General features: G+C 42.2%; 1 protein-coding gene across 4 annotated transcripts in view; it reads left to right on the top strand.

Moving 5' to 3' along the window:
- The first annotated feature begins 14,660 nt into the window (after positions 1-14,660).
- The window catches only part of fam135a (family with sequence similarity 135 member A), a 312,830-nt gene continuing 300,750 nt past the window's right edge, over positions 14,661-26,740 (top strand). For all 4 annotated transcript variants that reach the window (XR_007262130.1, XM_048597297.1, XM_048597296.1 and 1 more), the window contains exon 1: positions 14,661-14,986. The gene's annotated coding sequence lies outside the window, so the exon portion shown is untranslated. The remainder of the gene's footprint in view (positions 14,987-26,740) is intronic.

Genomic DNA, 26,740 nt, shown 5'->3' with positions numbered 1-26,740 from the left:
TGATTCATTTCTGGCTTTTCATCAAGAGTTCAATTTGCAATAAAAATTAACTCAAGCCAACTCCATCATTCAAAACTTGCACAGAGTATGGCCATTATCACTGACTAAAGTGAAGAATACTTTATCTTGGCGACTGCAATGACTAACCATTTCCAGTCTCCCCAGTGTTTGTCTATCACTCACAACACGCTAGTCAAGAAATTTTTTATTCATTTTTATTCATTTAGCATTTATTGCCCATCCCTAATTGCCCAGAGGCCAGTTAAGAGTCAACCACATTGCTGTAGGGAGAGATAGCAGGAACTGCAGATGCTGGAGAATCTGAGAGGTGTAGAGCTGGATGAACACAGCAGGCTGAAGAAGGGTCTAGGCCCGAAACGTCAGCCTTCCTGCTCCTCTGATGCTGCTTGGCCTGCTGTGTTCATCCAGCTCTACACCTTGTTATCTCACATTGCTGTGGGTCTGGAGTCACATGCAGGCCAGGCCAGGTAAGGATGTCAGTTTCCAGAATCATTCCAGTGAACCAGATGGGTTATTTCCAACAATCCACAATGGATTCATGGTCATGATTAGAATTCAAATTCCACCACCAGCTGTGGTGGGATTTGAACCTGGATCCTCAGAACATTACCTGGGTCTCTGGATTAACAGCCCAACAATAATACCACTGGGCCATTGCCTCCCCTAAACGATGGAATACTTTCCATTTCCCTGGATGGATGTAGCTCCATTGACACTCAAGAAGCTTGACATCATCCAAGACAAAGCAGTCACTTTGGCACCACACACACCATCTTCAAATTTCGTTCCTTTTACTACCGACCCACAGACTCCACAGTGTGTACCATGCACACCATTAACTGCAGAAACTCAGCATAGTTCTTTTCAAACTCATGACATTTAATACCTAGAAGGACAAGGGCAACCAATGCTTTGGAAGACTACCATCTGCAAATTCCCCTTGAAACCAACTACCATCTTGACTTGAAAATATATTGTCGTTCCTTCACTGTTGCTCAGTCAAAACCCTGAAATTCCCTTCCTAAAACCACTGCAATGTACCTCCATCACATGGTCTGCAATGCTTCAAGAAGGCAGTTCAGAAACATCTTCTCAGGGGAAATTAGGGAAGTACAATGAATACTGACTTAGACATGCAACATCCACATTTGCAACTTTGAAATTTGGACAAATAGTGATATTTTATGCAAAGTGTTACCTCTGTTTCCACTCTACAGATACTTCTAGACATACGGACTTTCTCCAGAACTTTCTATTCTTATTTTAGGTAGGTGAGTACATTGTGGTGGTCACAAAGTATGCAAAGGGATAGTAATAGGTTCAGTGGGTGGGCAGAAATTTGACAGATGGTAGGAAAATGTGGGAAAATGTAAGGTTGTCCACTTTGGCAGGAAGGATAGAAAAGCAGTATGCTATTTAAATGGAGGGACTCTGCAGAATGCCACTGTGCAGAAGGACTAAGGTGAGCTTGTAGCCACAGCAAGGACAGTACTTTCAAGGTAAGTGGGATGTTTGCCTTCATTGCTAGGAGGGTGGGCCATAAAAAGTAACAAAATATTTCGACAACATTCCTGGGAGGAGAAGACTATCCCAAATGGAGAGATTGCGTGGAATGGGCCTATGGTTTCTAGAGTTTAGTAGAATGGAAGGTGATGTCAGTGAAGAGTTAGAAAAAATTAAGAGTGCTTGATAGGAAAAATGTGAACAGTGGTTTCCCCTGCCTGGATAGTTTAGAACTGACTAATAGTTATCTATTTAGGACTGAGATAAGGCACAATTTCTTTACTCTGAGGGTTGTGAATCTTTGGCATTTTCTGCTCCAAAGGGTTGTAAAGTTCATTCACTGGATACATTTAAGGCTGAGAAACACAGATTTCAGCATCACACAAGAAATCAAGGAGTGGGCAGGAAAATGACGCTGATGTAAAAATGTAGCCATTATCGTATTAAATGATAAGGGATGTTCGGGAAGTGATATGGTCTGCTCCTACATCTTATAATGTTCGTTCATTTGGAATGTTGACTCTAGAAAATAATTAGTTTGAGGCCACATTCGACAAGTATAATGCATAAGATGTGCATGAAAATCAAAGCTGGACGACAATCATAAAATTATTGCAGTAGCTTGTGTCCTCAGGATCCTCAGCTTTCCATTTTGTTGCAAAAATCATTTCTTAAAATAAATAAATTTACACTGCAGGTGCTACAATGCAAACTGTGAAGATGTTTTTCATTCCTCCAGACTTCTGATATGACAAATTTATATACAAATTGTGCTCAGAAATAGATTCATTATTAGTGGATATCCAGATTACAAAGCTGAGAGTTAGAGTTACAGCTCACAATGAAGATGTTCTTGGAGGTGTGATCATGTTATCATTTAATAACGTGATGCTAGATCATCTAGCAACTAACCATGTGGTGGTAATCATCACATGGCACTTCCCTACACTTTGAAATTGATCCTGCATGTATCACATGAAGGTTAGTCTCTTGTGATCAAGTGTCTTTGCTATAGCTGCTAATGCATGAAAAGTTTCAGAGAATCATTCAGGTTTGGAAAACCCATGAAGAAAGTGCACAGGCACAAAATATTTTATCAGGATTGCTATCAGCAATCCTGAGAGATTTGTCTTCCACTCCAGGAGACCCCTCTGACAACCCAGGAGACTTGGGAACTCTTCTTACAATGCACACTTTGGGCTTGTGAATTATCATTTGTAAAAATATAATACTTAACTCATTGGTCATCAAAATATGTATTTCTATATTGAACCTTCAGCATAAAACGATGCCATTCAGTCCATTGTACCTGTACGGCTCTTTGAAAGAGCTGCCTAGTTTGTTCCACACAGATGCTCTTTTCTCAGTCCCATAAATTGCTCCTTTCAACTCTCTGTTGAAAGTTATTGGTCTGCATTTTACAATCAGATGTGAAAAAAAGAGTGCTTGTCATTCAACTGCTTTAGGGCGTAGGCAAACACTTGTCCCTACCTCTGAGGCAGGACGCCCAGTTTCAAAGACCCACCTGTTTCATAGTTGTGAAATAACATGTCTGAACAGGTTGATTAGAAAATATTTAATCTGGCGTCTGATCCGGACAGAACCCTCTGGATGGGATCTGTGAACAGGTTGACACACAGTGGGGCTGTTCAACAACCAGATTGAATAAGATTTCCTGTGACATATATGAAGGAAGCATAAAGTAGGAAATAAAAATTTAAAGAACATAGAACAGTACAGCACAGTACAGGCCCTTCGGCCCACGATGTTGTGTCGAACTTTTACCCTAAACATAAGGTCTATCTAATCTCCACCCCTACATTATACTATCATCCATTTGCTGATCTAATTGCTGCTTAAATGCCCCTAATGAGGCCGACTCCACTACCCTCTCCGGCAATATATTCCACGCCCCTACCACTCTCTGAGTAAAGAACCTACCTCTGATGTCTCCCCTATATCTACCTTCACTCACTTTAAAACTATGCCCGCTCATAATAGCTACGTCCACCCTAGGAAAATGTCTCTGGCTGTCCACTCTATCTACACCTCTATCAAGTCGCCTCTCATCCTTCGTCGTTCTGAAGAGAAAAGCCCTAGCTCTCTCAACCTTTCCTCATAAGACCTTCCCTCCATTCCAGGCAACATACTGGTAAATCTCCTCTGCACCTTTTCCAATGCTTCCACATCTTTCCTGTAATGAGGCAACCAGAACTGGACACAATACCCCAGATGTGGATGAAACAGGGTTTTGTATAGCTGGAGCATAACTTCATGGCTCTTGAACTCAATCCCTCTATTAATGAAAGCTAACACACCATACGCCTTCGAAACAACTCTATCCACCTGGGTGGCAGCTTTCAGGGAACTGTGGACATGAATTCCAAGATCCCTCTGCTCCACCGCACTGCCAAGAATCTCCCTTAACCCTGTATTCTGCTTTCAAGTTTGTTCTTCCAAAATGAATAACTTCACACTTTTCAGGGTTGAACTCCATCTGCCACTTCTCAGCCCAGTTCTGCATCCTATCAATGTCCCTTTGTAACCTCGAACAGCCCTCCGCACTATCCACAACTCAACCCACCTTTGTATCGTCCGCAAACTTACTAATCCACCCTTCCAATCCTACATCCAAATCATTTACAAACATCACAAATAGAAGAGGACCCAGAACTGATCCTTGTGGTACACCACTCGTAACTGAGCACCATGTTGAATATTTTCCGCCCACTACCACCCTTTGTCTTCTAAGGGTCAGCCAATTCTGAATCCAATCTGCCACATTTCCCCCTATCCCATGCCTCCTTACTTTCTGCCTGAGCCTACCATGGGGAACCTTATCAAATGCCTTACTTAAATCCATGTATACCACATCCACTGCTCTACCTTCATCCACGTGTTTGGTCACTTCTTCAAAGAATTCAATGAGGCATGATCTACCTCTCACAAATCCATGCTGACTATCACAAATCAAACTGTGCCTATCCAAGTGATCATAAATCCTATCTGTCAGAGCCCTTTCCAATAATTTGCCCGCTGCTAATGTAAGACTAACTGGCCTGTAATTTCCGGGGTTATCCCTCTTCCCTTTTTTGAACAAGGGAATGACGTTTGCCTCTCTCCAATCTTCCGGCACTATACCCGTGGACAGTGAGGACGAAAAGATCATCGCCAAAGGCCTGTGATCTCTTCCCTCGCTTCCCATAGAATTATTGGATAAATCCCATCAGGCCCGGGGGACTTATCTATCTTCAACTTCCTCAAATTCCCAGTACATCTTCCTTAGTAACATCGAACTCCTCTAGCCTACCAGCCTGTTTCACACTGTCCTCCTCTACAACTAGGTCCCTCTCAGTTGTGAATACTGAAGAAAAGTATTCATTAAGGACCTCTCCTATCTCTTTAGGCTCCGTGCACAAATTTCCTTTACAATCCTTGATCGGCCCTACCCTTTCTCTGGCCATTCTCTTATTCCTCACGTACGTGTAAAAAGCCTTGGAGTTTTCCTTGATCCTATCTGCCAAGGTTTTCTCATGCCCCCTTATAGCTCTCCTAAGCCCTTTCTTCAGCTCCTTCCTGGATACCTTGTATCCCTCTAGAGTCTTTTCCGATCCTTGTTTCCTAAATCTTATATAAGCATCCTTCTTCCTCTTAACCAGTTGTTCGACCTCTCTTGAGAACCAAGGCTCCCTCACTCGACCGCATCTTCCCTGCCTGCTAGGGACAAACATATCGAGCACACACAGTATGCATTCCTTAAACAATCTCCACATTTCAATAGTGCTCTTCCCTGACAGGATCTGTTCCCATTTTATGTTACCCAGTTCTTGCCTAACAGATTTATAATTACCCTTCCCCCAATTATAAACCTTACCCTGATGTATGTACCTATCCTTTTCCATGACTTTTATAAAAGTAACACAGTTATGACTGCTACCGCCAAAATGCTCTCCTACCAACAGGTCTAACGCTTGGCCCGGTTCATTGCCAAGCACCAAATCCAAAGTGGCTTCTCCTCGTGTTGGTCTATCTACATACTGAACACACTGGACAAAATCCGCTCCATCTAAACTATTACAACTAAAAAGTTTCCAAACAATATTTGGAAAGTTGAAGTCACCCATGACTACAACCCTGTGACTTCTGCACCTTTCCAGTATCGTCCTCCCAATCCGTTCCTCCACTTCTCTGCAACAATTAGGGGGTTTGTAAAAAAACCCCAATAAAGTGACTGCTCCTTTCTTGTTCCTGACCTCAACCCAAACTGGCTCTGTAGACAGTAGCTGCTATACTAGCCCTGACTAGCAATGCCACACCCCCGCCTCTTTTACTACCCTCCCTATTTCTTTTAAAGCATCTAAATCCCGGAACTTCCAACAACCATTCCTGTCCCTGAGTTACCCAAGTTTCTGTAATGGCCACAACATTGTATTTCCAAGTACTGACCCATGCTCTAAGTTCATCCGCCTTATTTCTGATACTTCTAGCATTGGAGTATACACGCTTCAAACCATCCCTGTGTCTACAATTACGCTCCATCGACTGCATTTCTTTATTAACAACCTCACTCCCTGTTGTGTCTGTTAGAAGGCTGGATACCTCAACCTCTGAATTACAAATCCGGTTCCCCACCCGCTGCCAATCTAGTTTAAACCATCCCGTACAGCTCGAGCAAACCTCCCTCCCATGATATTTGTGCCCTCCCGGTTTAGGTGCAACCCGTCCATACTGTACAGGTCCCACCTTCCCCAGAATGTGCTCCAATTATCCACATACTGGAAGCCCTCCCTCCTACACCAGCCCTGTAGCCACGTGTTTAGCTGTACTCTCTCCCCATTCCTTACCTCGTTATCACATGGCACTGGTAGTAATGCAGAGATAACTATCCTGTTTGTCCTGGACTTCAGCTTCCAACCTAATTCCCTGTACTCGTTTTTCACTTTCTTAGTCCTTTTTCTACCTATATCATTGGTACCGATGTGTACGATGACTGCTGGTGCTCACTCTCCCCGTTAAGGATCTTGAAGACACGATCCGAGACGTCACGGACCCTGGCACCCGGGAGGCAACATACCATCCGTTCGTCTTGTTCGCATCCACAGAACCACCTGTCTGTGCCTCTTATTATTGAATCCCCCACTACAATTGCTCTCCTCTTCTCCCCCCTTCCCTTCTGTGCCACAGGGCCAGGCTCAATGCCACAGACCTGTCGGCAATGGCCTTCCCCTGGTAGGTTGTCCCCCCCAACAGTATCCAAAAGGGTATACTTATTATTGAGGGGAACGGCCACAGGGGATCCCTGCATTGTCCTCCTATTCCCTTTCCCCCTCCTGACAGTCACCCAGCCACCTTATTCCTGTACCTTGGGTGTGACCACCTCCTTGAAACTCCTCTCTATCACCCCCTCAGCCTCCTGAATGATCCGGAGTTCATCCAGCTCCAGCTCCAGTTCCCTAACACGGTTTGTGAGGAGCTGGAGTTGTGTGCACTTCTTGCAGGTGAAGTCAGAGGGAACACCAGCAGTGACCCTTACCTCCCACATCCTGCAAGAGGAGCATGCAACTGCTAAATTCAGTTCAAATTATGTTCAGAAAGTGCAGTAAGGATTGAGAGGGTGAAGAAATTAATGAAACAACCAATTGAGATAGACAGAAAACCTACAAAAATTCCAACACTGATTTATCTTTCAAGAGTATGAGACTTGGCACATGTAAAGATTAAATTTTCAGGGCCAGAGACAATGTTTTGCAGTAATTTTCACATTAAAAAATTAAAAACACAACAATTCCTGAATGCACCAGTCCACTAAGCTTCTGCCATCTTCAATGTAGGACTAATAACTGGGCTCATGATATCAGTGTACAGTCTATTGACAAGGGCTGCAAATGTGTATTTGTGGAGGTACCTCTGAAAGCAATATCTTGGCCATCCATCTTTAAGTGTGCGTGTATAGATACCACAATTTACAAAATCAGCATTAAACCAGCATCCATCACACATTCAGGCAATGCATTCTAGATCATTATCACTCACCATTGTTCAAAAATAATGTCCTTTTCCCTTTGGATTCTTTTTTCCATGTCCCAAAATAATCAACTCTTCTGCCACCGAGAACAGTTTATCCTTTGGAAATCCTTCTTTACCCTTTATATGCCTTTGAAATCACCTCTCGATGTCAAGAAAAATGGGACCAGCTTCTTCAAAAAGCTGGAACAATATTTTTTAAAAAATGTGCCACCTTTCCTCCCAGCTGATATGAAAGCTTACAACCAGAATTGCAGATTTGTAACAGCCCATGTCAAGCAGAATTAATTGCAAAGTACATGAATGAGGGCAGCAGTCTTAATCTGATCACTTAATCTGAACTGTCATCATCTTTTCTTTACCAGCCTCCTACACCCACCTCCCCACACCACCACCCCCCAACTATAGCATAAGTGTCAGCTCTGGTGAAGAGTCACCTAGACTCAAAACATTAGCTTGCTCTCTCTCCATGTATGCTGTCCGACCTGCTGTGATCTCCAACATTTGTTGTTTCTCCTCTCTGAGGATGACTGTCCCCTCCGCACCTCAATGAGTGCAGCTCATTTTTTTTGCAGAATGAGGTAATTGCAACGGGGAAGTATGTTTGCAGCAGCCCCTATGTATACAATAAAATATTTGCAAAGGGAAGGGTATATACATAGAACCTGTTTGTACAGAATAAAATAGTTGCAAAGATAAGGGTACCCTTCCACCTACAGAATAAATTAATCAATGTGGGGAGGGTACCTTTGTGGCAGGTCTGAACGCAAAATCAAACAGTTGCAAAGGGGAAGGTATATTTACTGCAACTTGATGTATAAAATGAAATAATGGCAGCTGGGAGGGTATATTTGCAGATGTGCTGTGTACAGAATGAAGTAATTGCTGTGGGCAGGCTATATTCGCCACAGCTCAATACACAGAATGAAAGAAATGCAAAATGCATGGTACATTTGCAGCAATTCAATCTATAGAATGAAAGAGTTGCAGAGGCAGTGTTTTTTGCAGCAGCTCAACAAAGAGCAGATACAAATAATTTGAAAATACAATGATGATGACAGAACAGGGAAAAGGGACAAAACAGCAGAAAGAAGTGATTGAAAAGTGTATAATTCCTGTTCGAGAGAGAGCTCAGGTATAGTTATTTCAAGTGTGTACTTGCTAAGGGAGAGTTCAGTGTAGTGATTGTAAAGTGTATACTTGCTTAGAAAGTGCTGTCTACTTATTATAAAGTATATGCTAAGGGACAGCTGTGTGTATTGATTGTAAAGCATACAGTGGCTGAGGGAAGCTGCATGTGGAGACAATATAGTTGAGGGAGAGCTCTGTGCAATGATTGTAAAAGGTATGCTTGCTGAAGGTGACCTGTGTATTTTGCTTGCTGAGGGATAGCTCTATGCAGTGATTGTAAAGTGTATACTTACTAAGAGAGCTCAGTATAGTGATATTAAAGTGTATACTTGCCGAGAGAGAGTTGAGTGCAGCAATTTTACAGTATGGGCTTTCTGAAGGAGATCTACCTGTTATGATTGTAAGGTGTATACATACTGAGGGAGAGCTACGTGTAGTGATTGTAAAATGTGTACAGTGTAAACATGTTGTGTTTAGTGATTGTAAAGTATATACTTGCTGAGGTAAGGTGTGGACTTGGTGAAGGAGAACTGTGTACAGTGATTGTAGTAAGTTACTTGCTGAGGAAGCACTCAGTGTGGTGATTGTAAAGCATATACTTGCTGAGAGAGCTGTGTGCAGTGATTGTAAAGTGTAGACTTGCTGAAGGAAAGCTCAGTGCAGTGAGTGTAAATTGTATACTTGATGAGAGAGCTCAGTGCAGTGGGTGTAAACTGTATACTTTCTGAGAGAGAGAGAGATGAGTGCAATGAACATAAAGTGTGGACATGCTGAAGGAGAGCTTTGTGTAGTGATTGTGAAGCGTGTATTTGCTGAGGAAGCAGTCAGTACACTGATTGTACAGTCACTGATTGTAAACTGTGTACATGCTGAGAAAGAGCTATGTCCTGTGATTATTAAGTGTATACTTGTTGAGGGAATGCTCAGAGCAGTGATAGTAATGTATATACTTGCTGAGAGAGAACTGTCTGTTATAACTGTAAAGTGCATACCTGCTCATGGAGATGTCTGTGTAGTCACTGTAATATGTGTACATGCTGATGCAGAGCTCTGTGTACTGATTGTAAAGTGTGTACATGCTGATGGAGAGCTCTGAGTAGTGATTATAAAGGGTTTACATGCAGATGGAGAGCTCTATGTAGCGATTGTGAAATGTGTACATGCTGATGGAGAGCTCTGTGTAGTGATTGTGAAGTGTGTACTTGCTGAGGAAGCACACAGTATGCTGATTGTAAAGTGTAAGCAAGTTGTGTCTAGTGATTGTAAAATGAAGACTTGCTGATGGAGAGCTGTGTGTAGTGATTTTAAAGTGCATACTTACTGAGGTAGCAGTCAGTGTGGTGATTGTAAAGTGTATACATGCTGAGGGATGGTTGTGTATAGTGATAGTAAAGTTTATATTTGGTGAGGGAGAGCCGTGTGCAATGTTTGTAAGATGTAACAGAGTACATACTTACTAAGGTAGTGCTCAGTGTGGTGATTGTAAACTACGCTTGCACAGGAACAGTTCAGAGTAGTGATTGTGAAGTGTAGGTATGGATGTGTATAGTGAGTCCTTGCTAAGGGGAGCTCAGTGTAGTGATTGCAAAGAATATAGTTGGTGAAGGAAAGCTGTGTGTAGTGAAAGTAAAGAATTGCTGAGGGGAGCTGTGTATAGTGATGTTAAGCGTGGACTTGCTGAGGGTGAGCTGTGCAGTTAGATTGTAAACTGTTTGCTTCTTGAGGGAGAGCTGTGCACAGTGATTGTAAAGTGTATACTTGCTGAGGGAAAGCTCAGTTCATTGAGTATAAAGTGTACATTTGCAGAGAGAGAGCTTAGTGTAGTGATAGAAAAGTGCATACTTGCTGAGGGTGTGATGTGAACAACAATTTTAAAGTGTGGACCTGCTGAGGGAGCCTTTCAGTTATGATTGTAAAGTGTATACATGCTGAGAACTGTGAGTAGTGATTGTATGTGTACTTGCTGAGGAAGCACTCAGTGTAATCATGCTGTGTGTAGTTATTGCAAAGTATTTACTTGCAGATGCAGCACACAGTGTGGTGATTGGAAACTGTATACTTGCTGAGGGAGAGCTGTGTGCTTTGATTATGAAGTGTATACATGTTGAGGGAGACCTGTGCGCAGCGATTGTAAAAAGCAGACTTGCCAAAGGATGGCTGTCTGTAGTGATTCTAAAGTGATTCTATACATGCAGAGGGAGAACTACATAAAGTGATTGTAAAATGTATGCGATGCTGAGGAAGCTGTCAGTGTGGTAATTATAAAAGATATTTGCTGTGGGAGAGCTGTGTGCAATAATTATAAAGGGTGTGCTTACTGAGGGTGAGCTGTGTGTAGTGATTGTAAAGCATATACCTGTTGAGAAAGAGGTGTGCAGTGAATAATAAAGAGTGTGCTTACTGAGGCAGTGTAGTGATTGTAAAGTATATACTTGTTGAAGGAGAGCTGCGTGCAGTTTAAAACATGGAATTGCTGAGGGAGATCTGTCTGTTGTGATAGTAAAGTGTACACATGCTGAGGGAGAGCTGTGTGTAGGAATTGCAAAGTGTCTACTTGCTGTGGAGGCACTCAGCACACTGATTATAAAGTGTAAACATGCTGTGTCTAGTGATTGTAACATGAAAACCTGCTGATGAGAACTGTATCACTGTATCACGATTTTAAAATGTGTACTTGCTGAGGAAAAGATCAGGTCAACTATTTTGAAGTGTATACTTCTGAGGGATAAATGTTTGCTGTGATAGTAAAATGTGTGCCTACTGAGGGAGACCAGTGGGCTGAGATTGTAAAATGTAATCCTGCTGAGGGTGCGCCTAGGACAGTGTTTTGTAAAATGCATACTTGCTGAGACAGAGCTTTGTATCGTAAATGTAAAGTGAATACATGCTGAAGGAGGGCATTGTGTAGACATTGTAAAAGTGTACACATGCTGAAGGAGAACTGTGTGCTGAGTTTGTCAAGTGTGGACTTGATGTGGGAGAGCTCTGTGTTGTGATTGTAAAGTATATACTTGCTGAGGGAGAACAGCATGTAGTGATTTTCAGTGTTTCCTTGCTGAGGGTGTGAGCAGTGTGCAGTGATTGTAAAGTGTATACTTGCTGTAGGCGAGCCCAGTGTAGTGATGCTAAACTGTATACCAACTGAGGGAGAGCTCAATGTAGGGACTGAAAGATGTACACTCGCTGAGGGAAACCTCAGCATAGTGACTGCAAAGAGTATACTTGTTGAGTGTGAGCACTGTGCAGTGATTGTAAAGTGTATATTTGATGAAGGAGAACTCAGTATAGTGATTGCAAACGATATACCTGCTGAGGAAGAGCTAAGTTTAGGTATTTCAAAGAGAATATTTGCTGAGGGAAAGCTCAGTGCAGTGATTGTTAAGTGTATACTTGCTGGTGAATGACTCAGTGTAGTAATTGTAAAGAACATATTCGCTGAGGGCTGGCTCAGTGTAGAGATTGCAAAGTTTATAATGCTGAAAGAGTGCTCAGTGCCGTGATTGTAAACTGTAGACCTGCTGAGGGAGAGCTGAGGAGAATGACTGTAAAGTGTGTACTTTCTCAGGGAATGTGGTGTGAGGTGATTATAAAGTGCAAACTTGCAGAGGCAGATCTTGACGTCATACATGTAAAGTGAATATTTGCTGAATGAGGATATTGGTTTGAACAAAGAACAAAGAAAATTACAGCACAAGAAGAGGCCCTTTGGCCCTCCAAGACATGCTGCCCATCACAACTAAAACCCCCTATCCTTCCAGGGACCGTATCCCGATATTCCCATCTTATTCATATATTTGTCAAAATGCCCTTTAAAAGTCACTGTCATATCTGCTTCCACTACCTCCACCAACAGCAAGTTCCAGGCACCCACCACGCTCTGTGTAAAAAAACCTGCCTTGTACATCATCTTTAAATCTTGCCCCTCGCACCTTAAACAAATGCCCCCTAGTAACTGACATTTCCATCCTGGGAAAAAGCTTCTGACTGTCCACTCTGTCCATGTCCTTCAGAATCTTGTATACATCTATCAGGTCACCCCTCAACCTCCGTTGTTCCAGTGAGAACAACCCAAGTTTCTCCAACCTCTCCTCATAGCTAATGCCCTCCATACCAGGCAACATCACAGCAAATCTTTTCTGTACCCTCTCCAAAGCCACCACATCCTTCTTGTAGTGTGGTGACCAGAATTGAACACAATATTCCAAATGCAGCCTACCTAAGGTTCTATCAAGCTGCAACATTACCTGCCAATTTTTAAACTCAATGCTCCAGCCAATGAAGGCAAGCATGCCATATGCCTTGTTGACTACCTTCTCCACCTGCGTTGCCACTTTTAGTAACCTGTGTACCTGTACACCCAGATCCCTCTGCCTATCAGTACTCTTAAGGGTTTTGCCATTTACTGTATATATTCCATCTGGATTAGATCTTCCAAAATGCATTACCTCACATTTTTCCGGATTAAACTCCATCTGCCATCTCTCTGCCCAAGTCACCAACCGATCTATATCCTGCTGTAACCTCTGACGGTCCTCATCGCCATCTGCAATTCCACTCACCTTTGTGTCATCCGCAAACCTACTAATCAAACTAATTACATTTTCCTCCAAATCATTTATATATATTACAAATAGCAAAGATCCCAACACTGATCCCTGAGGAACGCCACTAGTCACAGCCCTCCATTCAGAAATGCACCCTTCCACTGCTACCCTCTGCCTTCCATGACCGAGCCAGTTTTTTTTATCCATCTTGCAAGCTCACCTCTGACCCCGTGCGACTGCAAAGTTTATACATGATGAGGGAGAATAGTGTGCAGTGATTGTAATGTGTTAACTTGCTGAGGGGTGCCACGTGCATAGATTGTAAATTGTATACAAGCTGAGTGGGAGCTCTGTTTCATGTCTGTAAAGTATGTAGTTGTGAGGGGATGCTGTGTACAGTGATTTTAAAGTGTATAGTTGCTGAGGAAGAACAGCGTGTACGGTTTGTAAAGAGAAATCATGTTGAGGGGGAGCACTGTGCTGTGATTGTAAAGTGTATTCTTGCTTGAGGGGAGCTGTGTGTGGTGTTGTAAAGTGAAGTCTTGCTGAGGGGGTGAAGTGTACAGTAACAAAAACAAAGTTGCTGGAAAAGCTCAGCAGCTCTGGCAGCATCTGTGAAGGAGAAAACGTTTCGGGTCCGGTGACCCTTTCTCAGAACTCAGTGTACGGTGATTGTCAAGAGTGGACTGGCTGTGAGAGAACAATGTGTAGTAATTTTAAAATGTATACTTGCTGATGAAGAGCTGTGTGTCATCTATGTAAAGTGTATATTTGCTGAGGGAGAAATGTTTGTCGTGATTGTAAAGTGTACACTTGCCGAGGAAGCTCTCAGTGCAATGATTATGAAATGCATACTTGGTGAGGGAGACCTGTGTGTTGTGAGTATAAAGTACATACTTGCTGGAGGGTTCAAGTGTCGCGATTGTTAAGCGTATCCTTGCTGAAGTAGAGATGCATATCATGATTGTAAAGTGTGTATGTACTTATTGAGGGAGAGCTGTGCGTCCTGATGTACAGTGAGACAAAACTTAGTGTAGTGAATGTTAGGTGAGTACTTAAAAGGCATCTGGATGTATACACGAATAGGAAGGATTTAGAGGGATATGGGCTAAATGCTGGCGAATGGGACCGGATCAGATTAGGACATCTAGTCGGCATGGACGAGTTGGACCGAAGGATTTGTTCCCTCGCTGTATTCTATACTTGCTGAGGAGGAGATGTATAATATGATTGTGCAGTGTATACCTGCTATGAGAGAGCATGGTGCACTGATTAGTTGTTGGTAGAAAGCTGTGTATTGATTGTAAAATGTAAACTTATTGAAGGAGCACACTGTGTAAGTGAAAGGAAGTACACAGTCGCAGAGGAAGAAGTGTATTCAAATTGCTGCCTGAGATCACTTCCCCGCCCCCATTGCACCCGCCGCAGCGCCTGCGCACTGTGGCCCCGAGACCATGGCAATATCCTTGTAGTTGGAGGAGATAGATTGCCCGCTGACCGTTCGGGGATCTCTCAGGTCGGCCACATATTTCTCCAACTTTGCTCGCTGCCTTTTCTGGACAGAAACCTCGGATGGTCAAGCTTTTCTGCTCTTTGTTTCCTTTTCTCCTGCTTCACGCACTGCTCCTGATGCCGAGGCCTGTCAGCGGCGGCGGCTCTCCCCTTACTTCGGGCTCCAGGACTTATCTCTGAAGAAGCGTGACCGGCAACAGCCGAAAGTGGGTCCTTTACCTCTGGTTCCAGCTGCGACGAATCAGGTGCAGGTGAGATTTTCAACTTGTTTCGAAGTTAGCGGCGGTTGTGTGGTGCGTGGTTTGGTGGGAGGAGGATGTCTCAAGGCGATATTACGACACCCATTCCAGTGTACCCCCTCCACAGTCAGCCTTCGTGAAGTGCATCCCCACTATTGCCCCAACCCCTACCTTCTCCACTGTCATTCCCGTCGCTGCCGTCCCGCCCGCCGTCCGCCGTGTATGGTCGGTTACTGCCCCCTTCACGCCTCTCTCACCCCCCTCCCAATGCCCTTCCCGCTAGAATCTGAGCTAAAATGTTACTGTGCATGGAAAACAGTTTGACTGAAAGAAATGTGGCATATAGTTTATGAATATGGCTGTGTTCAAAAGACTAACATTTAGAAAAATGTACAGTACAATTTGCTTGCTTTACTTTGCAGCACCTTTGCTTTCATTGGCAATGCCACATTTATTTCCATCTCTTGTTGAGATAGTGCTGCACCTATAACACTTGTGATGGTGCTTCAACAGTAGTGTTGGTTCTATGTCAGTGTCATGGTAGTGTATGATTTTGAAGAGATCTTGTTCCTACAGTAGTCCTGCTTTTGTCTCCTGGGGCTCAGGATACTGTCAAAATAACTAGATGAAATGTATTCCCATGTTTGTAAGTGATGAAGTCTGTTTATGCAGTTTTAGTACTTTTTGGAAACCCTTTTGCTGACTGAAGATCTGAATGAAGCAGTGTAATGAAGTATTTTCAAGTTAATTCATGCTACTTCAACTCACTTGGTTGGCATTATGTATTTGCATTGTTATTGAGACTATCAAAGGTGAAATAATGCAAAAATAACTTTCAGTTGGTAGGATAATCGTTTGGTCATTTGGCACATGTCTACTTTCTATGCATTTGCAAGTGAGGTAAATGTCGACTAAAATGATTAGTTTGCTGGCTTCTCCTTGCCTCAGGCCACAACACTACTTTTTCTATTGCTTCTGTTGGACTTCTCTGCAGAATGAAAAATTAGCGTGAAACGCATTTTAAGTAGTACCTTTACTTTCTGCAAAAATACATTAAAAACATCAGTCTGGTCACCTCACATTTATCCAAATTAAACTCCGTGTGTCATTCCTTGGCCCACTGGCCCAATTGATCAAGATCCCATTGTACCCTTAAATAAGCTTCTTCGGTGTCCACTATACCACAAATTTTGGCGTTATCTACAAATTTACTAACCATGCCTCCTATATTCTCATCCAGATCATTTACACAAATAACGAGCAACAGTGGACCCTGCACCGATCCTTGCGGCGTACCACTGGTCACAGCCTCCATTCTGAAGAACAACACTCTACCCCCACTCTCTGTCTCCTACTGTTACCCTCATTTTATATCCAGTTGGCTAGCTCTCCCTGCATCCCATATGATCTAATTTTACTGACCAGTCTACTATGCAGAGCCTTGTCAAATACCTTGCTAAAGTCCATGTAAATAATGTCTACCACTCTGCCTTCATCTGTCTTCTTGGTTGCTTCTTCAAAAAAAACTCAAACAAGTTTGTGAGACATGAATCCCCATGCACAAAGCCATGCTGACTATCCCTAATCAGTCCTTGCCTTTCCAAATGTGTGTAGATCCTGTCTGTCAGAATCTTTTCCAACAACTTATCCACCACTGATGTAAGGCTATGTTCTCTGGCTTTTCCTTCCAACGTTTGTTAAATAATGACACAACAAAAGCTACCCTCCAGTCTTCTGACACTTCACCTGTGACAGTCAGTGATACAAATATTTCTGCTAGGGGCCCCACAGTTTCTTCCTAACTTCTCACAGTGTCCCGGGGATTTATCTACCTGTGTGCATTTTAAGACATCCAGCACCTCCTGTTCTGTAATGTGGACTTCTTTCAAGACATCACGGTTTATTTTCCCCAGTTCCCTAGGTTCCATGTCCTTCTCCACAGTAAATACTGACACAAAATACTCATTTTAAGGATCTTACCGATTTACTTGTATTTCTATCCATAGATGGCCTTGTTGATCTTTAAGAGGCCCTATTCTCTCCTTAGGTACTCTTTTGCCCTTAATATACTTGTAGAATCTCTTTGGGTTCTCCTTAACCTTATTTGCCAAAGCTATTTCATGTCCCCTTTTTTGCCGTCCTGATTTCTCTCGAGTACTCCTACACCTTCACATTCTCGATGGATTCACTTCATCCGAGCTGTCTATGCCTGATATATGCCTCGTTTTTCTTGACCAGAATATCAATATCTCTGGTTATCCAGTGTTTCCTACTTCTGCCAGCCTTGCCCTTCTCACTAACGGGAACGTGCTGTCCCTGAATTCTCATTAGCTCACTTTTGAAAGCCTCCTCTTGCCGGGCAATTGTCACCTGTCAAAAGTGGAAAGCCACCTTAGCTGGGTAAAATCAGCATAGATTTGTTAATTCAATTTTGTTTCTCCAACATGTTTGAGTCTTTTCACAAAGTATTGGGATAGGTGAGAGTAATGCACAAGATGAAGTGTATATTAACTTCCAAAGGGAGTTAGATGAGGTACTGCACAACAGATTTGAGAGTAAAATTACATTTGTGGAATTAAATGGACATATGGATCAACATGGTTATGAAATTAATTTGGTGACAGGACACACAACAATAGTGAAGTGTTTTGAACTGGAAGGAAGTTTGCCAGCAGTTGGTGTGAGGTAACTTCTCTTCCCCAGGGAGCAATAGAGACAGGATAATTGAATGTCTTTAAGGCTGATTGAGAAGGGAGCCAAAGGAGTGGGGCTAGACAGGTAACTAAAGGCAGGGGTCAGATTGGCCATGATTTTATCAAATTGCAGAGCAGGCTTGAGGGACTGAATGGAATACTACTCTTCACTTTTATGCTTTTATTTATTCTTTCTGTACCTTAGTGGCATAACATTTGGTTTTCGGGGCACAGTTTGAACATTTGTGGACAGCAAAAAACATTTTCAAAAAATTGTGAACTGAGGAAGTCAATTTAAAAGAACATAGATAAACAGGTTGGTGGAATGGCAAGCATCTTGACAGATGAAATATAATGCCGAGAAGTGCGAAGTGATTCATTTTGGTGGGAAGAAATAAAAATAAAGAATAAATAGTACAAATCTACAGCGTGTTCAGGAGCATGGAGACCCGTGATATACATGCACAAATCATTGAATCATTGGTGTTACAGGAAGAGTGTACTTTAAAAGCAGGGGTTCTCATGGGCTTTATCAAAAGAATCTTAGAGTACAAAAGCAACAAATTGCAGTAGACCTGTAAATAAATCACGCTTTAGGGTTGAAGTCATTAGAGAAGGTGCAATGAAGATTCACAGGAATGAACCAAGCATGAAAATATTCAGTTCTGTAAGTAGAAGTGGGTCCAAAACAGAAATTGCTAGAGGAATTCAGCAGGTCTGGCAGTATCTTTGGAGAGAAAGCAGAGTTAACGTTTAGAGTCCAGTGGCTCTTCTGCTTTCTCTCCACAGATGCTGCCAGATCTGCAGAGTTCCTCCAGCAATTTCTGTTTTTGTTTCAGATTTCTGGCATCTGCAGTTCTTTATTATATTTCAGAGAGGTGTTCTCCTTTGAAAATAAGAGGTCTGAATTAAAATTCAAGAGGTATTGAAAATTGTATGAGATCTGGTCAAAGTAGATTGAGTGAAGCTGGCCCCAAAGGTGGAAGCATTGATTTGGAAGATACTGACCTAAGATGATTTACAGAAAAAATGACAACCTGAAGAAAAATCGTTTTATGTAGCCGGTAGGATCTGGAATTCACTCTTTATGGTGTAGTAGAGGCAAATTCAATTGCAGCATTCTAAAGAGAATTAAGTCATTAGCTGAAAAGGGAAAAAAATGGAGGATAATCGAGAAAAGACAGGGGAGTCCTGTATTTCTGCCACTGCATTCAATACATTTTATTTACAAAATACTGGCAAGCAGTTTATTTTTGGGTAACAAGTGCTTTAGCATAATTCCTTGTGTGAGGAACCAAATAAAATGGAAATACTTTAAATACAGCTTTACCCTAATTTTAATCTTCTCAAAATATCATAAAGGATACTGTAGGGGTTAGCTGGTTGCCATTGTGAAAATCTCCAATTATGTACCGGTCGGAGATCTTTTTTGAGTAACAAAATGAAGAAGCTATTCTAGTTGTAACTTGTGTAAGTTTAGGGAGATATTTGCATTGTTGCAAGAGCTGTCCCTGTGTCTCAATTAGTGCATCGAGCAGTGAAGCTATATTCTTTGTAGTTTCATCTATTACGTGATGGAATACACTTTTAACAAACCCTTTGTTTGTTTAAAAGGGAAAGAAGTCAGGGATAGTACTGTTTATTCAAAATCAATATAAGAACTAGGAGCATGAGTAGGGAATTCAATGATTGTATGTCTCCATTAGATCTCCCCTCATTCTTCTAAACCTCTTGAGAATAGGTCCAACTGCTCAATCATTCAAAAGATAAACTGCTCACCTCTGGAATTAATCTAGTGAATCCTTGTCAAGCCTGCTTTGCTATTCAATATGATCGTGGCTGATCTCATCTCGACCTCAATTCCGCTTTCCTACCCACTCCCCATAAACCTTCAACCACCTACCTCAGGAGCCCAGTCGCGACTGGGAGCCGCCTGGTGGGAGCTGGGTGTGTGGGCCTTGTCCTGCAGTGACGGTAGATCATGTGTGGGCCAGAGTGATGTCGGCGGTGAGAGTGGGATCGCAAGGTGATGGCAGCCTAGCGATTGGAGTGGTGCCTGCACCATTGTGGAGATGGGACTTGGTACTCTGAGATCTGGACTTTTGTTTTCTTGCTTACCTCTTGGCTCCGTTAAATCTTTTAATTCTGGGTTTTGTAGCCAAGTGGGTGCCAGTGAACGGCGACTTTGTGCACTTTTTGCTATACTTATGTATTTCTATGCTTAGCACATGTGACAAATAAATAAATCTAAATTTTATATTTGCAGCAATGCTTTCCTAATTTATACTCTCTTCCTTCAACAATAAATGCCAAAATTCCAATTGCCTTCCTTATTACCTACTGTACCTGCACATTAGTTTTCTGCAATTCATGCATGAGGACACCCAAACTCCTCTGCACCAAAGTACGCTGAATTTTCTCTACATTCAGATAACATGCCTTTCTGTTCTTTCAACCAAAATAGGTAACTTCGTTCCCCATGACAAGTTTTGGCCCATTCACTCAACCCACTATATTCATTTGTAAATTTTTTTATTTCTTTACCACAACTTACATTTTAGTGTCATCTGCAAATTTGGCTATAGTTCCTCTGTCCCTCCATCCAAGTCATTAATATAGATTGTAAGTAGTTATTGCCTTACTAGTTACATCTTAACATCCAGAAAAAGAACCATTTATCCCAACTCTTCTGCTTTCCGTTGGTCCGCCAGTCCTCCATCCAAGCTAATAAATTGCCTCAATCCTATGTGGTCTTACTTTGTGTGTTAACCTTTTGTGCAGCACCTGGGAGCCCTGTTGTGGTGCAGTGATGGAGGCTTGGGTTCAAACTCTGCCTTCTCCAGAGGTGTGTAACAGCATCCCTGATACAGGTTGTTAAAGTTTAAAGTAAAGATTTTGTGCAGCACCTTTATCAAATGCCTTCTGAAAGTCCACATACATTATATCTGAAAGATTTCCATTATCCAGTTTGCTTGTTACATCTTTAAAGAACTCAACAAGTCATGTGAATAACTTGCTCATTCAAAACCATTCTGACTTTGGATTGTATTTTGACTTTCCAAATGACCTGTTATTAATTCCTTAATAGATTCTAACAATTTTCCAACAACAGATGTTAAATTAACTGGGTTATAGTTTCCTTCTTTCTGCCTCCCTCCCTTTTTGAAGGGCACTATATTAGCATTTTCCACTGGAATCTTTCCTGCATCTAGGAAACTTTGGAATGTTATGACCAGTGGATCCATGGTCTCTGCTGCCACTTCCTTCAAGACCTCGGATATAGGCCACCAGGACACGGCATCTTCTCTGTCTTGAAAGATTCATACAGCACAGAAAAAGCCTTTTGCTCCTTCGAGTCTGCACCAACATAACTACCGCTAAAAGAGCGCTAATCCCAACTTCCTGAACTTGTCCCATATTCTTCAATCCTGATAGTTTGCTCATTACTTTTTTACTAGTGATGTTGATTACATGGAAACATAAAGATAGGATCAGGAAGAGGCCATTTGGCCCTTCAAGCCTGCTCTGCTGTTCATCACGATCAAGGCTGATCGTCCAATTCAGTTGCCTAATCCTGCTTTCTTCCAATAACCCTTGATCCCATTCACCCCAAGTGCTGTATCTAGCCACCTCTTGAATACATTCAGTGTTTTGGCATCAACTACTTCATGTAGTAATGAATTCCCACAGGCTCACCACTCTTTGAAAAAGTGTCTCCTCATCTCCGTCATAAGTGATTTACCCCGAATCCTCAGACTGTGACCCGTGGTTCTGGATACCCACCATTGAAAACGTTCTCCCTGCATCCGCCCTGTCTAGTCCTGTTAGAATTTTATAAGTCTCTGAGATCCCCCACTCATTCGTCTGAACTCCAGTGAAATCAATCCTAACCTCGTCAATCTCTCCTTGTTCAGCAGCCCAGCCATCCCTGGAATCAGCCTGGTTAACCTTCACTGCACTCCTTCAAAAGCAAGGACATCCTTCCTTGGAAAAGGAGACCAAAACTGCACACAATATACTAGGTGTGGCCTCCCCAAGGCCCTGTATAACTTCAACAACACATCATTGCTGCTGTACTCAACCTCTCACAATGAAGGCCAACATACCATTTGTCTTCTTTACCGTTTGCTGCACCTGCATGCTTACCTTCAGCGACTGATGCACAAGGACACCCAGGTCCCACTGCACATTCACCTCTCCCAATTTACAGCCATTCAGGTAGAAATCTGCCTCCTTGTTTTTGCTTCCAAAGTGAATAACCTCCCATTTATCCAAATTATACTGTGACTGCCATTGATTTGCCCACTCACCCAACTTGTCCAGATCACGCTGAAGGGTCTCTGCATTCTTGTAACAGTTTACCCTACCTTGTATCATCTGCAAAATTTGAGATGTTACATTTGTTTCCTCATCCAAATCATTAATATATATTGTGAATAGCTGGGGTCCCAGCACCAAGCCCTGTGGCACCCCACCTGTTGCTGTCTGCCAATTTGAAAAGGATCCATTAATTCCTACTCTTTGTTTCCTCTCTGCCAACGAGTTTTCTAACCACCATAATATACTTTCCCCAATCCAATGTACTTTAATCTTGCACAATAATCTCTTACGTGGGACTTTGTCAAATGCTTTCTGAAAGTCCAAATATATCACTTCAACTGGCTCCCAATTGTCAACTCTACTAGTTATGTCTTCATAGAATTCCAACAGATTTGTCAAGCATGATTTCCCCTTTGTAAATCCATGCTGACTGTGTCTGATCCTGCCACTGCTTTCTAAATGCTCTACTATAAATTCCTTGATAATGGATTCGAGAATTTTCCCCACTGCTGATGTGAGGCTTACTGGCCTATAATTCCCTGTTTTCTCTCTACCTCCCATTTTGAATATTGGAGTGACATTAGCTACCCTCCAATCTGCAGGGACTGTTCCAGAGTCTATAGTTTCCCGGAAGATGACGACCATTGTATTCACTATTTCTAGAGCTACTTCCTCAAGTACTCTGGGATGTAGACGATCAGGCCTTGGGGATTTATCTGCCTTCCATCCCATCAACTTTCCCAGCACCATTTTCTACTCATATTGATCTCCCGCAGTTCTTCACTCTCTACAAATCTTGCTTTCTCCAACATTTCTGGTATCTGATTTGTGTCCTCTTTTGTGAAGACAGAACCAAAGTAGGTATTCAGTTGCTCAGCCATTTTTTGTCCCTTATTATACATTCACCCATTTCTGTCTGTAGGGGACCTACATTTGTCTTCACCAATCACTTTCTCTTCGCGTACCTATAGAAACTCTTAGTGTCGGTCTTTATGTTCCCTGCAAGCTCATGTTTGTACTGTATTTTCCCCTTCTTATCCTTTGGTCCTCCTTTGCAAAGGTCTAAACTACTCTCAATCCTCAGACATTTTTTTTCTTGGCCAACCTGTATGCCTCTTCCTTGGTTTGGATACTATCTCTAATTTCCTTTGTAAGTCATGGATTGGTCCTCTTACCAATTTTGCTTTTGTGCCACACAGGAATAAACAGTTGTTGCAGTTTTCCCATGAGTTCCTTGAATGTTTGCCATTGCCTATCAACTGTTATCCCTTTAAGTAACTCTTCCCCAATCTTTTAAGGCCAACTCATGCTTCATATCTTCATAGTTCCCTTTATTAAGTTTCAGATTATTATGGGTTCCACCCTTATGCTCATCTCTACATTGTGGAAATCAGGGAACTCTTGTGGATTCTGTTGTTGAAACTGAATGAAAAAGCATATCTACTAGATGTTGTTTGGATTTCCATCCTTGGTCCCTGTTGCTCGAGTGTCTAGTTTGACAACAGAGCACAACAGAAGTGGAATCAAATAATTTGTCAATGGCAGTTTCCTATTTCAAATGATTAATTTTTGAAGTCTGAACATAAGGGAGACACTTTTCTTGGAAGTGAAATGGAAACCAGCTCATTCTGCTGACACCATTCCTATAGTCTGACTTCTGTACAAATTGAATCAGGATGTGTACACATCCAGAACTCACTTTACCGTCAAAATTGTAATAGAATGTAGTCCTAATTATGTCATTTTTAGTAGAACATAGAGGGATTTGGAAATTCTGTAAATATTAGATTTGGTCTTATTTAATTTATGCTAGGAGCTAGATTTAGCAAGATCATTCCTTTTGGAATAATCTTTTTTTAGAACACTTTATTGCTGTAGAAACCTTTCAAAATTTGGGGCAATTGTGAATTGAAGGATTAAAGTTGTTTACTTAGCAGTCATATTTTATTGGTTATGACACTGAAGACCACTAAAGATCTCTTAAGATTTTTCATGGTCTCGTGTTTGCAGATTGTCTAATTATGACTGTAGTGAAGACAACAATTAATACAATTTATAAATGATTTATCTGCCATCTGAAATAAATTTTAATAACTGCACTAAGCTAATGTTTCTTTGTGACTTATTTAATTTTTGAAGCAAATCTGTGGAAATTGCAACTTTTAAGCTTTGTATTGTTCAGAACAACTTGTTTTTAGCCATTTTCTGAAGACTAAAGGAAAGCATTTTCATTGCATTGAAGTTTCACAAGATGAGAGTCTTTGTATAAAAGGAAAATTTGTTGGTTGCAGCTGTTGATATAGATATTTGTAACTAGAATAAGCATGTCTCCTAGAATCCTTTCTTCAGAAAGTTTAGCTGCAATAGAACCATGAATAGGCAGTCCCAGGGTAGCGGATGGGTCCTATTCTTGCGTCTACTTGTAAGTCAAGCACAACAAAGACATAGAGACACAGAAAATGAAAGCAGTAGTAGACCATTTGAATGCAGAACAATATAAAACAGAAATTGCTGGAAAATCTCAGCAGGTCAGGCAGCATCTGTGGAGAGAAAGCAGAATTAGCGTTGTGGATTCAGTGACCTTGGAAGAAGGGCTCAGGCAAGAGTTATGGGACTTTGACCTTGAGACAGTAAATGAATGGTGACGTTGTTCCAAGTCAGGATGATGTATGGCTTTCAGGGTCTTTGCAGTTGCTGGTGTTCCCGTGCGTCTTCTGTCCTTGCCTTTTAAGATGGTAGAGGTCTTTGGTTTGGAAGATGTTGTTAGAGGAACCATGGGGAGTGACTGCAATGTGTCTTGTAGTTATATTGACTGCAGACGCCATTTCAGTGTTGAAGGTGATGGGGTACCAGTGAAACAGTTTGTTTGTTTTGCTTTGTCCTGAATGATGCCAAGCTTCTTAAGCTATACTCATCAAGAAAAGTGGGGAGTATTCCATTACTCTCCTGACTTCTACCTGTAGATGGTGGTCATGGTGAAGGTGGTTAAATTCGCTTTTGTTGGAGATGGTCAAGGCTCCGTGTCTGGCACAGATGTTTCCCTGCTGTTAATTAGGTCAAGTCTGGATATTGTCCAAGTCTGGTGCATTTGGGTATGGACTGCTTGAGTAACTGAGGAGATGCCTTTCTCTTGTTTGAATGGTTTGTGCGTGACCTGTCCTAAAAGTCTCATCAAGTCTGGCTGCTCAGAGGTTGCCAGTTCTGGTCTTGGGCCTAGCCACACACCATTATTGAGATGGGATTTTAAGATCTGACCATTTTTCTTTCCTTAGATGTGGACGTTATTCTGTTTCTCTCTCTCTTTCTGTTTCTCTCTTTTTCTGTTTCTGTTTCTCTGTTTCTGTTTCTCTCTTTCTTTCTGACTCTTGTTTCTTTTAATTTTGCTGTTTTTTTAATTCTGGTTTTTGTAACGCAGGATGGTGATGGGGAATGGTGACTTATTACTGCACTCTTGTATTCCTGTAACTTGGGTACACCTGACAACAAAATCTAGTTCTAATTCAATAGCTCGAGCTGCTCTTCATCCTTTTGTACACTACCTGTTGGTTTTTACACATGAACCTGGATGAAAAAATCCTAAGCTGCACCAGGAAAGTTGTGGTTAGGTTGGCTGGCAATTCCTAAAATGAAACCAATTGTGAGCAGTGGCACCCACATTATTCTGATGGTGAGGTCATATCTCTAAGTGAATGGGTACTAGATGCTGTGGACTGATTCTTCCACAGCCTCTTCACTGGAGCACCAGACCAGATGCCTCTGTGCCCTCCGGTGCCGCTTACATTCCTTAATATGTGGTCAAACCAGTATTCGTTTCCCTTCAGGCTATGGATTGTCCCTTAGCAACCAATTCCTCAACAGGGATGGAGTTAGGTAGCCGTGAGGGCCTGTTTCTTGGGGTCACTGCCTCAAACTTTTCCAGAGATGTGTGGAACTGGTGGTTTATGTTTTGGGAACCATATGCTTTCATCTGGTTTATGCGGTGCTATCCGATCTTCCCAGTTTCTACCAGCACCTTGTAAACCGCCTTGTCCACTACTGAGGTCCTGGGGCCAGGCTTGGTCCTGGCTGGAAGACCTAGAGCATCATCTGTTGCCCTACTTCAGAATCAGTGGGGTTGACTTTTCCATTGACATAGCCTTTGTTCGGTCTATTTTTCTGACCTGTCCTAACAGCTGCTGCCTTTTGGACAGCCTGGACATTGTCTAGCAATACTTTGTCATTTCATGGCTAAGAGCTGAGTGTTTTAGTTCAGATAAATCTATGCCCAGCAGGTTTTTCATCCCAGACATGTCATCTGGTCAATCCTGTGGAGCTCGAGACTTTGTTTGCTTTCTTCCTTTCGTTCCTTCTTTCCTGCCCACCTTCTTTCCTTCCTTCCTTCCTTTTTTTTTCCCTCTCTCTCATGGAAATCCACACAAAGGATAGAACTGTGTTCCAGGTGGTGCTGTTCTGTGGACGACCCTTCTAAGCACCCCTTTAAGGATGTGGTGCATGCTTTCCATATCCCACTGGACTGGGGATGATATGAGATGTGGAACCTTTGATCAATTCCAGGCAAGTTCATCACATCTTGCATTACTTGGACAGTGAAATGAGCGCCTTGGTCTGACTCTGCTGTGAGAGAGGCCCCACAAAGCGAAAGGTTGCCGTATTAGGATGGTTGCTGTGACATGAGTGGTGTTGGTTCAGGTAAGGAAAACCTGCAACTATTTGCTAAATGCGTCAACATTTACCAGGATATATTTGTGCACTC

The sequence above is a fragment of the Rhincodon typus genome, chromosome 5 (assembly GCF_021869965.1).
Source record: "Rhincodon typus isolate 14 chromosome 5, sRhiTyp1.1, whole genome shotgun sequence".
Classification (NCBI taxonomy): domain Eukaryota; kingdom Metazoa; phylum Chordata; class Chondrichthyes; order Orectolobiformes; family Rhincodontidae; genus Rhincodon; species Rhincodon typus.
The sequence above is the reverse complement of the archived record's forward strand: the minus strand, read 5'-3'. Positions and strand labels throughout refer to the sequence as shown.